The following is a 13,428-nucleotide window of genomic DNA, read 5'->3' as shown; positions in this document are numbered from 1 at the left end:
TTTGTGCAGTTCTGGGCACACAGGTAGTTCTCGATAAATATCGGATGTGATGATTATATCCCAGCCACCCTGCTGGTGCCCTGCATGTCTGTAGGGGCTGACATCGCTCTGTAGATGAGAATTGAACTCTGGGGAGTTTACTTTTCTTTCCAAGGTAGAGCTCGGCAGAGCTGGAATCATATCTAACCCTGAACCGTACTCCTGCCACTGAGCTATATTGCCTTTATTAAGTGTAACATTTTATCCAAACAAGTTTTGTGTCCTTCCTGAGCAAAAAGCAGGTACTGTTTTAGGATCCAGTTGGTTTTCTTTCTTTTCTTTTTTTTTTTTTTTTGTGGTACGCGGGCCTCTCACTGTTGTGGCCTCTCCCTCGTGGAGCACAGGCTCTGGACGCACAGGCTCAGCAGCCATGGCTCACGGGCCCAGCCGCTCCGCGGCATGTGGGATCTTCCCAGACCAGGACACGAACCCGTGTCCCCCGCATCGGCAGATGGACTCTCAACCACTGCGCCACCAGGGAAGCCCCCAGTTGGTTTTCTTGACACTTGCACTGTCCAAGAATATGTTTGTGTGAGTTACCTATCCAGCCCATGTTTGACTGTGGATGTGTCAGCGGGGAGCTGCTATGTGTATATAGAGTGACTCAACCAGCTTTTTTATCTGACCCTGTTTGCTGCAAACACAAGTGAGCAGATGAGGCCAGGCAGATTGGAAGAGATGGTAATGGTATATTTCAACCCAGTCATCAATCTAGATACACCCTTCCTGAAAGCTGTATTTCACAGAGCTGAAAAGAATTTAGCCAGTAGAGCTTTATTAAGAGGTGCAACGTTTGTTATATGTAACTTTAGTTCTTTGGAGCCAGGAAAATAACAGTCAAGACTGAAATATAAGGAAATGAGTAAAATACATGCTGGCTGATGAAATCTGGAATTTTTTTTCAAAAGTGTATTTACATGGGAGTTCAGCTTTGATTTTATATTGTCACAAATTGATACCAGATGACTGCCTTTCAGACAGACTCCCCAGCTAATCCGAGAGTGTGAGTTGGAAAACAAATCACTGTGCCATTTGGAATGACGATTGATATTTTAGAAGTTTCGTTTTCTTTTCAAAGGGGATATAATGCGTATTACGGGCCCAGCCAACAGAACTTTTATAAATGGCAATTAACAGAGGATGCCCAAGGGAGGAAGTCTCCAGTTTCTTATTATAACCCTGGCAGAAGGAATCGAGGTGACATTAGTATTGGCATCTCCCACTTGCCCTGGGAGCTAATTCAGCCTGTGTAGCCATGTCCAGAACCAGTAGCTTCATTTCTGTTCTACTTCAACCTTAGGTCAGAGGAGAAACAGAAGAGCGCTGCATCTGGGGCAGCCGGCCTCTTGTGGTCTCCACAGGACCCCAGGTTCATCGGGTGACTTGCACATTTTCCCCTAGTGGCTTAAAAAAGTTGGTTTTTCGTTTTGAGTCTTTGGTCTCAGCAGCGTTCCCTTCTCCTCCAGGCCGTTTTCCTTGCTGGCGCTGGAATGACTCATAAAATGAGTCTTGAGTAGCCTGACACCTCTGCTGCGTTCCTTGAATGCTTTCTGAAAGGTGCCTCTGTGTAAGAATATATGCTGATTTTCCCATTCAAGTTGTTGGAGAGTCTCCCGGGTGACCTGACAGGGAGAGATGAGTCTAGATCCTGGCTCCTCACCCTGGATGCCATTGTCAGACTTGGGTGAGAATCTCTCTTGGAGGCTCAGCCTGGAAAAAGGGACTGTCAGAGCCGGATGGCGGGAGGATCACAGGAGTGGCGTGGCGTAGGGTCACCTAGAACAGAGGGGCTCCACGCCTCCCAGACGGGCCTTGGTGTTTCCTACAGTAGCCGGGCCGTGGACATTCAGGTGGACGAGAGGGACCTTGAAGAGGCCCAGAGCAGCGAGGCTGCCATGGAATGAAAGGAGAGCCCACGACCCTGCTCACTGAGGCTAATATTGGCCAAAGGCTAACGGGCTGTGGATGGAGACCCAGGGAGGGCCAAGACTGAGCTCCAAGTACTTAAGCGTTTCCTCTTTAGAGTTCAGCTTCGTCCAAGTTAACCGCCTCTACTCCAAGACAGTGAATTTGTATCATAAAACTTTTAGCTTATGTGGTAGTGCATAGCTATGTTCTGTCAAGTGGCCGTGAACCCTGAGTGAGCTGCAAACACTGAACACTGGACCATTGCTCCAGGGAAGTACCCTGCCAGCCTCTGGTCACATTTTCATCATCCAGTCAATGTATAATCTGGTTTTACGTGTGTCTCTGCTTGAAGATACCTTATTTAATATATATTGTTAATTCATTAGCATTGAACTCACGGCCAGCAGTAACTCTTGTCTAGACAATGCTTCTCTGTCACAGGTTTTCCCCGTTGGTCACATACTAGACAGCATTTGGCCTGGGGGCCATTTTAAACAGCGGAAGTACCAACAACAAGCACGAAAGTGCACAAAATGTGGCAAGGATACAGATGTATATTAGCAAGAGGGCAAATTTGCAGCTACAGAATCTGCAGATAATGAGACTTGCCTGTACTTTGTCCAGGTGTAAGTACGTGCTGTGTGCTAGAGGCTTCCTAAAGATGGCCTGTCTTGGGGGCCGGGGGGGTCCATTTTCTGTTTTACAGAGGCCTGCCCCATCCATTCTCATATTTATTCCTGATCACACCCTTGATTGGGAAAAGGCTGGCGTTTTTGTCTTCCCTGTATTGATGAGGAAACCAAGAACCAGAGAGCAGACTTGACTCGGGGGTCCCAGCAGAAAGTGGAGTCTGACTTCCTGGCCATTTTCTTCCCACTCTGCCGTGCAGGCACAGTTACAAGATAGGATGAGTGCTTTAAACAGCAGAATTTGAATGCTGACATCACAGTTTAATACGGTTGAAAAAGTTATCTTCCTAATGATTTCTCTGTGATTTAATCAGATAAAGGTGACTAAGAATGTAAATTCTGCAGCCAGACCTAGGTTTGAATCCTGGCTTTGCTACTCCCTACCTGCATGACTTCGGGCAATTTCTAAATAAAGCCTTTTCTGGCTTTTGGTTTCCTCGTTTGTAAAATACTGTATTAACACCAAGTGTGTGTGTGGTTAATGTGAGAATTCTGTGTAATTCATATTCAGTGCTTAGACCTGCTCCTGCCTTAGACCCTCTGTGCATGAGCCATGATGATTATTTAGCTGACAGGTGCTCAGAAAATGAGTGTCCGGTCATCAGCGATGGCTCTTAAATTAGGCAAATAGGAAAGGATGGTTGTAATTGCACGGCCCAGAGCCAAGAGGAGATTTTGCGATTTTCCAGTCCTTTTGCTCCATTTGGGTTATGTAGTTCAGACCTGGAAAATCTGTTTTAGAGCTTTCTGTATCCAGTTTGACTGTCAGCAGTCAGCAGATTAAAGACTTTTGTCAAGTCCCTGCCATTTTTGATGAGTGGACAGCTAATCAGACGAGCAGATATTAGCGGGCATCTGCTGGGTTTTAATAGTCCCTGACTGTGAACATTCAAGTGGTAGAAGACAAGAACATGAGATGTCACAAGGGGAGAGCATAATTAAGGCATGTAAAGAGCAAATTTCTGTGTCCCCCCAGAACCTCCATCTTTACAGCTAATCAAGTGTATTTAAAACTGCCAGAGTTTTCCTCCCCTTCCTTCTGCGACTCAGCAACTGGTACAGATGTTAGTCAAAAGCAGTCCTGTGTCCCACAGGAATGGGGAGACCATCCCAGGACCCATCAGACACGTACCTTTCTAACCAGACCCCAGGCAGCCCACCCATCTCCTTGGTAATGCCTTTCATGTCACCAGCAGAAGGTAAAAACAAAGGATGTAACATTATTTCCACATCTGGGTAATTACGGTATGGTAGTGATTTGGGAATCGATTGATTCTTTTTTTCTCTCTGGAAGCCCCACTCTTGGGCAGTCAGGTTACTTTCTGCATTTCTTCCCTCCCTCCACAGACCCGGGTCTCACAGTTGAGTGGCACAAAATTAATCTTTTGCGGGGGGACGCTTCAATTAGGAACAAGGACATAGAGCAGCAGACTATGAGAGCAATGTAGGAAATTTCTGTTTGCTTTCTAGAAACAGAGTTTGGAACTTCCAGCCCTGGGGCGTGAGGTGGGACTTTCTGTTATTTGCTTATAAAAAATTGCAGAGCTAAATTCATGTTTGTGTTTGTATCTAATATTACACTTTGCTCTTGCCTAACCTGCTTGCCTTTATTTTATTTTTTTAAAGATTTTTTTTTTGATGTGGACCATCTTTAAAGTCTTTATTGAATTTGTTACAATATTGCTTCTGTTTTATGCTTTGGTACTTTGGCCCAGAGGCATGTAGGATCCCAGCTCCCCAACCAGGGATTGAACCCGCACCCCCTGCATTGGAAGGCGAAATCACAACCACTGGACCGCCAGGGAAGTCCCACCTGCTTGCCTTTATAACATAAGCTCGCCAGAGTTCTCTTGTTAGAAAACTTCTATTTTGAGGTTCCTCAAAAAACTAAAAATAGAGTTGCCATACGACCCAGCAATCCCACTCCTGAGCATATACCCAGACAAAACCATCATTCAGAAAGATACAGGCACCCCTGTGTTCATAGCAGCACTATTTACAACCGCCAAGATATGGAAACAACCTAAATGTCCATTGACAGATGAATGGATAAGGAAGATGTGATACACATACACTTACACACACACACACACACACACACACACACACACACAGGAATATTACTCAGCCATTAAAAAGACTGAAATAATGCTATTTGCAGCTACATGGATGGACCTAGAGATTATCATACTAAGTGAAGTAAGTCAGCAAGAGAAAGACAGATACCATATGATATCACTTATATGTGGAATCTGAAACATGACACAAACGAACATATCTATGAAACAGAAACAGACTCACAGACATAGAGAACAGACTTGTGGTTGCCAAGGAGAAGGGGGTTGTGGGAGGGAAGGATTGGGAGTTTGGGATTAGCAGATGCAAACTAGTATATATCGGATGGATAAACAGCAAGGTCGTATTGTATAGCACAGGGAACTATTATATTCAGTATCCTGTGATAAACCATAATGGAAAAGAATATGAAAAAGAATATATATAACTGAATCACTTTGCTGTACAGCAAAAATTAACACAGCATTGTGAATCAACTATACTTCAGTAAAATTTTTTTAAAGAGAAAGAAAACTCCTATTTCCTTAAGGGGAAAGGGCACCTTTCCTATAAGCAAGTATTTTGTGACACGTTTCAAGTAGACCTTTTACCCTAGATGGTTTTTTTCTATCGTATACACTTTTATCAGTGAACAAGTGATTCTTTCTTCCATGTCAGTGTTTATTCAGCGAAAGGCGTCAGTGCAAGATAGCCTGCTAAATAGATTCCGGTCAGATGATCCTGGCCGTGTGAGCTTATAAAAGACATCTGTTGACGTTTAAAAATAAATAATTAAAACACATGCACAGACAAAAAGTTAGTTGCTCCTAGCGAGATTAGAATTGGTCTGCTGTTCCAAAGACTCTTTCTATTCTCAGAAGAATTTATGATTTTTTTCCCCATTTTTGTCTCATCCTAAAAATCTAGGTAGAGAAAATGATAAAGGTTTGACTGGTTTTTTCAACTCATTGTAAGTTACGCCCGTTTAAATGGCCTCACCAGGTGCTAGGATTCTTGTCTCCAGAGAATTGTCAGGTAATTCTTGTCTGTGGCTACTCGGAAATTATCTAAATAAAAGGAGATTCTCCCAAGTGAGGACTTTCAAAAAGATGTGTTGATTCTCAGATAGCTGTTTGGATAGGGGGTGGGTTACTAGAGAGAAACTGAGAAATGAGAAGAGACAGAGGCAGAGTTGTCCTCCAGTTTTCTTTTGCAAGACCCTCTGCCCCAGGTGCAATGCCAGGTGCACGGTGTGTGGAGCTGTGGACGGCTGTGCTGCCCTGTGCTGTCATGTGTGATGCCTTTGTGGCCTGTCCGTCTGTCCAGCGGGCCCTTCCAGGAGGGACCTCGAGCACATCTGTTGTCTGACACCATTAAAACAGAAGGCCCAACGTGTGTGGGGGAGAGGTGGGCATGCGCATCCCCCCCGCCCGCCAAATGTTCTCTGTAGGGGCCATATGTCCGGTTTGGACTTCATCCTGAGACCCCCTTGTCAGTGGAGGCCCCTTGTAAATTCGAACTGGACTGTGGACTGTGATAAAGATCCTGCTTTGAACATTAAAACAAACCAGTCAATCAATCAATAAACCACCAACTCTCACTTTACCTTCATACTTTCTCCTAAAACACGTTAGTGGTGCTTTTTGGAAATCTGTGTTTCAGAAAAGTTGTCTCTAAAGTTGTGTTAAAAATGAATGACAGGGGCCTTCCCTGGTGGTACAGTGGTTGAGGGTCCGCCTGCCGATGCAGGGGACACGGGTTCATGCTCCGGTCCGGGAGGATCCCACATGCCGTGGAGCGGCTGGGCCCGTGAGCCATGGCCGCTGAGCCTGCGCGTCCGGAGCCTGTGCTCTGCAACGGGAGAGGCCACAACAGTGAGAGGCCCGCGTACCGCAAAAAAAAAAAAAAAAAAAAAAAGAAGACTGACAGGGCTTCCTTGGTGGTGCAGTGGTTAAGAACCTGCCTGCCAATGCAGGGGACACGGGTTCGAGCCCTGGTCCAGGAAGATCCCACATGCCATGGAGCAACTAAGCCCATGCGCCACAACTACTGAAGCCCGCGCCGCTAGAGCCCATGCTCTACAAGAGAAGCCACTGCAGTGAGAAGCCCGCTCACCATAACGAAGAGTAGCCCCCGCTCACCGCAACTAGAAAAAGCCCGCACGCAGCAACAAAGACCCAAACCAACCAAAAAAAAAAAAAAAAAAGAATGACAGTTAAAAAGTAACCAGTACAACCATGTGTAATCCCATCACTGCTAACATTTTGGTGCACTTACTCCTAGGGTCGGGTTCTATCTTTCTTCCACCCAGGAAAAGAGGGATTTCTGCGTGCCAGAAATTGCTCCCTGCATTCATAAACCAAACCGGGTAGAGTGTAAACCCACCATAAATTTACCCTCTTATCCATTTTTAAGTGTACAGTTCAGTAGTGTTAAACATTCACATTGTTTTGCAGTTAACCTCCAGAACTCTTTTCATTTTGCAAAACTGTCAATCTATGCCCATTAAACAATAACTCCCTACTACTCCCTCTCCCCAGCTCCTGGACACCACCAGGACACATTCTACTTTGTGTCTTTATGAATTTGACTACTCTAGGTGCCCCATGTAAGTGGAATCATGTAGTATTTGTCCTTTCATAACTGGCTTATTTCACTTAGCATAAAATCCTTAAGGTTCATCTATGTTGTAGCACGTGTCAAGAGTTTCCTTCCTTTTTAAGGCTGGATAATATTCCATCGTATATATATATATATATATATATATATATATACACCACATTTTGTTTATCCATTCTTCCGTTCATGGACACTTGGGTTGTTTCCACCTTTTGGCTATTGTGACTAATACTGCTTTGAACATGGGTGTACATCACTCTAAAGATTTTGCTCTTCATTCCCCGCCTGTCTAGAAGCAAGCTCTCATTAGAGGTGATTTACAAAAGGAAAGGGAAGGTTGGTTTGAATGCAATGATTCCTCATCAGACCTGGTGCCTGAAAGTTCACATTTCAGGGGAAATGAGTGATTTCCTGTCTGCTGGAAAGAAGCAATTCTAGGGATTTTTTGATGTGTGTGCAAGCAGCTGGCCAAGAAATCACTTAATCCAAAGGCGTTTCTTATCAACCTTTTATTTCTTGCCCGTCCACCTATTTTCTTCAATAATGGTGCCAGTTGATTCTTTACTACCACCCAGAATACACAGTGCACAGACACACACATACATATTTATGTCTCTGTGTATAACATGAATACATGTTTCTTAAAAACTATGTATTTTTCCCCTGATAACAAAAAGGAATACCTTTGTGAAGCATTTAGAAAAAAACAAATTTAAATCACCCGTAAACCTAGAAATGACCAGTTCATGTTGTGGTGAAGGGCATGCGTGGATATGGGTGCGTTAGAATCTGTCAGTTAACGTCGGTTATGGTGTGGATATATATTCTCTCTTTTTTAATACTAGAGAACAAACTGCACATACCACTTTGGCAAGTTTCCTTTTTTCGCTCAGTAATACATTACGAACACCCCCTCTTGTCATTAAATCGCATCCTGCACATGTCTGTCGGTGGCTGCTTTTCTGGGAGCTTATTGAATTCTCTCCGTGGTGTCAGAAGTCCGGGCATCCTGCGCGTTCTCTGTGGAGCACAATTTCTTTGCTGACAGAGGAGGAAGGGTGGCATTTCCCTTGTTTTAAAGTAGAAAAAGCAAGGAGTAGAAGTTATTTCTGAATGACTGAACCAGGGCGCGGGAAGCTAGAAATAGAAGCCAGATTCCCTTGCTCACTGCCTGGTGCTTGATTCACTCGACAAAACTAATCTCAAGATCACTACCAGCGGAAATTATTTTCCCTAATCTCCTGGGAGCGTGCTTTCATATTTTTATGTTTGCTTAATGGTAATTTCAATTCCACATCTATTTTTTTTTTCCACTTAAAAAACAAAAACTTTCCAGCCTTCTTTGGGACACTTCCTGGATCTTTCCCCTCACATGTCTGGAAAAGGGGCTGCAGAACAGACAGAGCCTGGGACGGCCCCTACCGCCCCCACTGAGAATCCTCGGGCTCCGGATGGTCCAGCTGCAGGCCAGTTTTTTCAAGAAGTTGTTTGGAAGTTCAGGGTCTGTGTTATTTACCAGCTGTCTCTTTTTTTTTTTGCAGTTGTATTAGCTCATTCAAAATACACTTTAGAAGGCTAGCAAGGTGCCATCCTTAGGCAACTCACATTGGGTAGATGCTGTCGGTTATAATTCGTGTAGTGTCCATTTGGGGCTGTTTTGGGGGTTTTGAGGAGCTGTTTATTTTGGCTTGTTCCAACATTCAACAGGTATTTATTATGCACCTAATATGAGTCAGTCCTGGACTTAGGGAGCCCTGAGTCACCTAGGGGAGCCGGACAGGAAAATCCACCAGGACGGCTCAGGGCTGCGATGACAGAGCCATGTCCAGGATGCCACGGGAGCAAGGAGGGGTCTCCGTCTGCAGAGGGGGCAAGAGAGACGGAAGGGGGGAAGGGGCTGCTCCACACCAGGGCTCCAGCTGCCCACGTGTGCCCTGGGGGGCTCAGTGGGCAGCTTTGCCTCCATGGAGGGAAGGGTGTGTTTGAGGTGGGGAAGGAGACGGGCACGCAGGGGCTTGTGCCCTTCCGTTCATTCCCATGCTTAAAAACAACAGACCGACTCCCATAAACACCGGAGCTAGGCTGGCAGCCTTCTGGGTGACACCTCTGTGTGGGCAGCTCCCAGGACCGCCTCCTTTCTTTTCACACCTGAGGCGCCTCCAGGCCACCCAGGGGGCAACCCCTGGGGCATCTGATGGGACTGATGCCAGTTTGCCCTTTCAGAGTTCAAAAAAACACACCCAAAAAATCCAGGCACAGAACTGGAACAGATATTTGCCCACCCATGTTCATAGCAGCATTATTCACAATAGCCAAAATTTGGAAGCAACCCAAGTGTCCGTCAATGGACGAAACTCAACAAAATGTGGTCTGTACTCCTATTCAAAGGAAGGAAATTCTGGCACATGCAACGGATGAATTATTATGCTCAGTGAAAAAGGACAAATACTGTATGATTCCACTTAGATGAAGTACCTGGAAGAGGCAAATCCACAGAGACACAACGGAGAATGGTGGTTTCCGGGGGGGAGGGGGGAAAGAGAGTGAGTGTTTAATGAGTGCAGAGTTTAAGTTGGAGGGTTGTCATGGTTGTACAACAGTGTGAATGCATTTAACACCACTAAATTGTACACTAAAAGATAGTTCAAATGGTAAATTTTGTTATATATATATTACCACAATAAAAAATTTTTTTAGTGGGGGGGGAAGAAATCAGGGCACAGAGCAAAGCTGTGTCCAAGATGGGGCTGACAGTTGAGCCTGGAAGAAGAGCCCCCCAGCCCCCAGCCTCTCCACGCACCCTGTGATGAGGCCCTCACCTGTACCAGAGGGCTCCCACAACAGGTGCCCACGATACGGGATCTCCACGAGGCTCCAGCCACCTGAAGCCCTGACCTAATGATTAAACACATTAAGCCTAGTCTGTGAGGGGACTTCCCTGGCGGTCCAGTGGTTAGGACTAAGCGCTTCCACTGCAGGGGACACTGGTTCAATCCCTGGTCAGGGAACTAAGATCCCCACATGCATTGTGTGGCATGGCCAAAAAAAAAGCCTAGTCTGTGAGAAAAACTCAGTTATTTCTAATGTGAATGGGGCCTTAGAGTTCCAAGAGTGAAGCTTCCCCTACACCCAGTCCAAGGTTCCAAAGTTAATTTTTTTTTTGAACCCACCGTTCCAACCTAGTTGGGTAAAGCTGCCTTATTTCTTTGGCAAAATAGCTTTCACTTGGAAGTAAAAGAGCTTTCTTTCAAACCTAGCAGAAACTGTTAGAGCTTCACTTCTTTTGAAACAAAGGTCTGGAGAACTCATCAGAATTTGAAAGGACCATGGGGGCAGATGTCCTGTTGCTCAGATAAGTACATGAGGGGGTTTAAAGCGGCCTGTGACCTGCAGAGGCTCTCCAGAGACTCCTTTGAAACCTGTTGGTTTCCCCTAATTAGAGCCAGCCACCGTGGAGTCACAGGCAGCTGCGGGGCAGGTGGCTCCTGCCTGGGCTTGATGGTGGCCCTGATAGGACAGCCAGCCCCGTGGGAAGGAGGGATCCCTGAGCAGCCCTCCATCCCTCCCAGCTCTCCTGTGGAAGACAGCCCACTCCTTCCTCCATAATGTTGTGAGCTGCTAGTTCTGGAAGAGATCCAAGAATGATTCTCCTTTGCGAAGTGCCACCTCAGAGTGTTCAGTATGGAAGTTGCCCTGTTCCTTATCTACCGCCTCCCGGCTCTGGGGCCTTGGGCAAGTTACATACCATGTTGGAACCTCAGTTTCTCCAGCTGTGAAATGGGAGTCAGAATAGTACTCACCTTGCAGGGGCGTTGTGAGAATTAAACACAAAGATGTCTATAAAACGTAGTGAATGGACTTGAGGACACAGGGAGGGGGAAGGGTAAGCTGAGACGAAGTGAGAGAGTGGCATGGACATATATACACTACCAAACGTAAAATAGATAGCTAGTGGGAAGCAGCCGCATAGCACAGGGAGATCAGCTCGGTGTTTTATGTCCCACTAGAGGGGTGGGATAGGGAGGGAGGGTGGGAGGCAGGCGCAAGAGGGAGGGGAGATGGGGATATATGTATAATGTATAGCTGATTCACTTTGTTATACTGCAGAAACTAACACACCAGTGTAAAGCAATTATACTCCAATAAAGATGTTAAAAAAAAGATATCTATAAAGCCGTTAGAGTGCTTGGGATGTAATGTTCGCAGAATGATGGAGAAACAGGTGACGAGGGCCTGCCGCCTTTCAGTCTGGTCTGATGTCCTTTCCGAGAGCCTGGGTGCTGTTGGAGGTGCTGTCTCAGGCGTACAGGATGGACATCAGCCTTCTTCCACACCTTCTCTATGGCCTCTGGCAGGGTGGGCAGTAGGGGTGTTTCTGGGTTCCAGGACCACATAACCAAGGCTTCTCGGGTGGCATGTGGACGGGCCTTGGGTCCCTTTATGCCCATTGTGCTTTTTATTAGTCTAACTGCAGAAGCCAGACTGCTGGGTTTTTATGACCCTGGGAAAGGGCTCTTGATGATTACGAGGCATTAAATCTTGGCGCCAATGTAATAGGCCCAGTCCCGCCTCCGAGTGCGCCTTGGCTGTTCTGACGCTTGACGAGCTTCAGTTTCAAAGGACACGCGTTGAAATCCAGGAACAAAATCTCCCAGGCTGAGCAGGGATCGGTTTGAGGGGCTGCTCTGCGTTGTAGAGAAACAGTGAAGACCGCCTTCTTAACCTTGATACGTTTTGGTGGCAAAGAAGGGCAGAGGTTGCTCTTGCCTTTGGAGATGAGCCAGGTGGTGTGGTACATAACTGGGGCTTTGCTAACACGTGACCTGTGCAGCTGGGCCATGCGTGGTCTCCTCACCTGGATGAGTGGTCGCCAAGGTCCGTCCCAGCACTGGCACCCTGGGAGCCTTCCCCGAGTCTCCTCGTTGCTCCCACAACACATCCATCCGTGCACTCTCCTTTTTAATCATCTCTCTGAAGGTGTCTCCCCATCAGGTTGTCCTTGAAGGCAGGGACTGAGCTCTATGCATTCTTGATCCCCCAGCACCTTGTCGTGGGTAGTTAGTAAATGGTGGATGGACGTTCGAATGCACAACAGTTGGTAGTTCAGGCGAGCTTTGTTCCAGGTGGTAGAGGGGCAGTTTCACATGTGTTGGACCTTCCCAGAGTATATGTGCAGTCTTCTCCTCTGCCCTGCATATCTTGATTCATGCCCCCATCTCTTGGTAAAGGTTTACAAAGTCCTTCTGTTTCACTTTTCTCTCCTTTCGATATATCAAAGTGTTATTATTTCTCCTGCAATCTTTAGGAATCTACCCAATTTTCAAAGAAGGCCCTTATCTCTGCTTTGGTGTTGCTTTGACTGTCATCCCTCAGCTTTTTCCAAGATTCCTGCCACCCAGTGGAACCCTAGCCACCTGGGCTTGACCCCCATTGAGCAGAGCCAAAGGCTCCACAGAGACTCACTTCTACACGCACCCTCAGTGGAGCTCTGGTTCCCCACGATCCCTTCAGCCTTGCCTCCCTGCCAAGTGGGGCACAGCTCAGAGCTCACCTGCATTCCAAGCTCTGGCCTGTGAGTATTTGACCAAAGTCTACAAGCTTCCGAGCTGTGTTTGCCCTGTCTGCATACTAGGTCATGACACCCAGAACAGGAACCGAGTCTTACGTTTCTTTACTCTTCTCTGCATCCCCAATACCTAGGACTGTGAATATTTCTATCTCTGCTGATGACACTGAGAATGGTGACAGTGACATCTTGCTTAAAGTCACGTAATAGAGACAGAACTGGATCTAGGACTCTGCCCTGTCACCCCTGCTACCCCTGGTAGCATCATTCTTTGCCTGATAACAGTGGTTTCTAATCTTCTCTTGGGATCTCATAGATTCTCTTTTAGAAAAGAGAGAAAATGGACACACAGACACACACACACACACACACACACACACATACTTTACATCTGATTTTAAAGGTGCACAGAACCCCTAAGAGGTCCAGAGACCCCAGTTTAAGGATCCTGCCCTAAAGAATGACGCCACTGAGCATCCTTAGGAAAATAAAATGGCAGCTGATTGCATTGATTTTAGTCGTTGCTTTGTGAAAACGTTGGTTGGAAATGGT

The 13,428-nt window shown here is 46.3% G+C and overlaps 2 protein-coding genes across 2 annotated transcripts in view; one reads left to right on the top strand and one right to left on the bottom strand.

Moving 5' to 3' along the window:
* CABLES1 (Cdk5 and Abl enzyme substrate 1) overlaps positions 1-13,428 on the top strand; it is a 106,186-nt gene that overhangs the window by 13,875 nt on the left and 78,883 nt on the right. The window lies entirely within an intron of this gene.
* Positions 332-13,428, bottom strand: part of TMEM241 (transmembrane protein 241) — a 219,716-nt gene continuing 206,619 nt past the window's right edge. Inside the window, exon 17 of the transcript XR_007471730.1 lies at positions 332-353. The gene's annotated coding sequence lies outside the window, so the exon portion shown is untranslated. The remainder of the gene's footprint in view (positions 354-13,428) is intronic.

Source organism: Orcinus orca, chromosome 15 (assembly GCF_937001465.1).
Source record: "Orcinus orca chromosome 15, mOrcOrc1.1, whole genome shotgun sequence".
Classification (NCBI taxonomy): domain Eukaryota; kingdom Metazoa; phylum Chordata; class Mammalia; order Artiodactyla; family Delphinidae; genus Orcinus; species Orcinus orca.
This window is presented reverse-complemented; position numbering and strand designations above follow the sequence as displayed.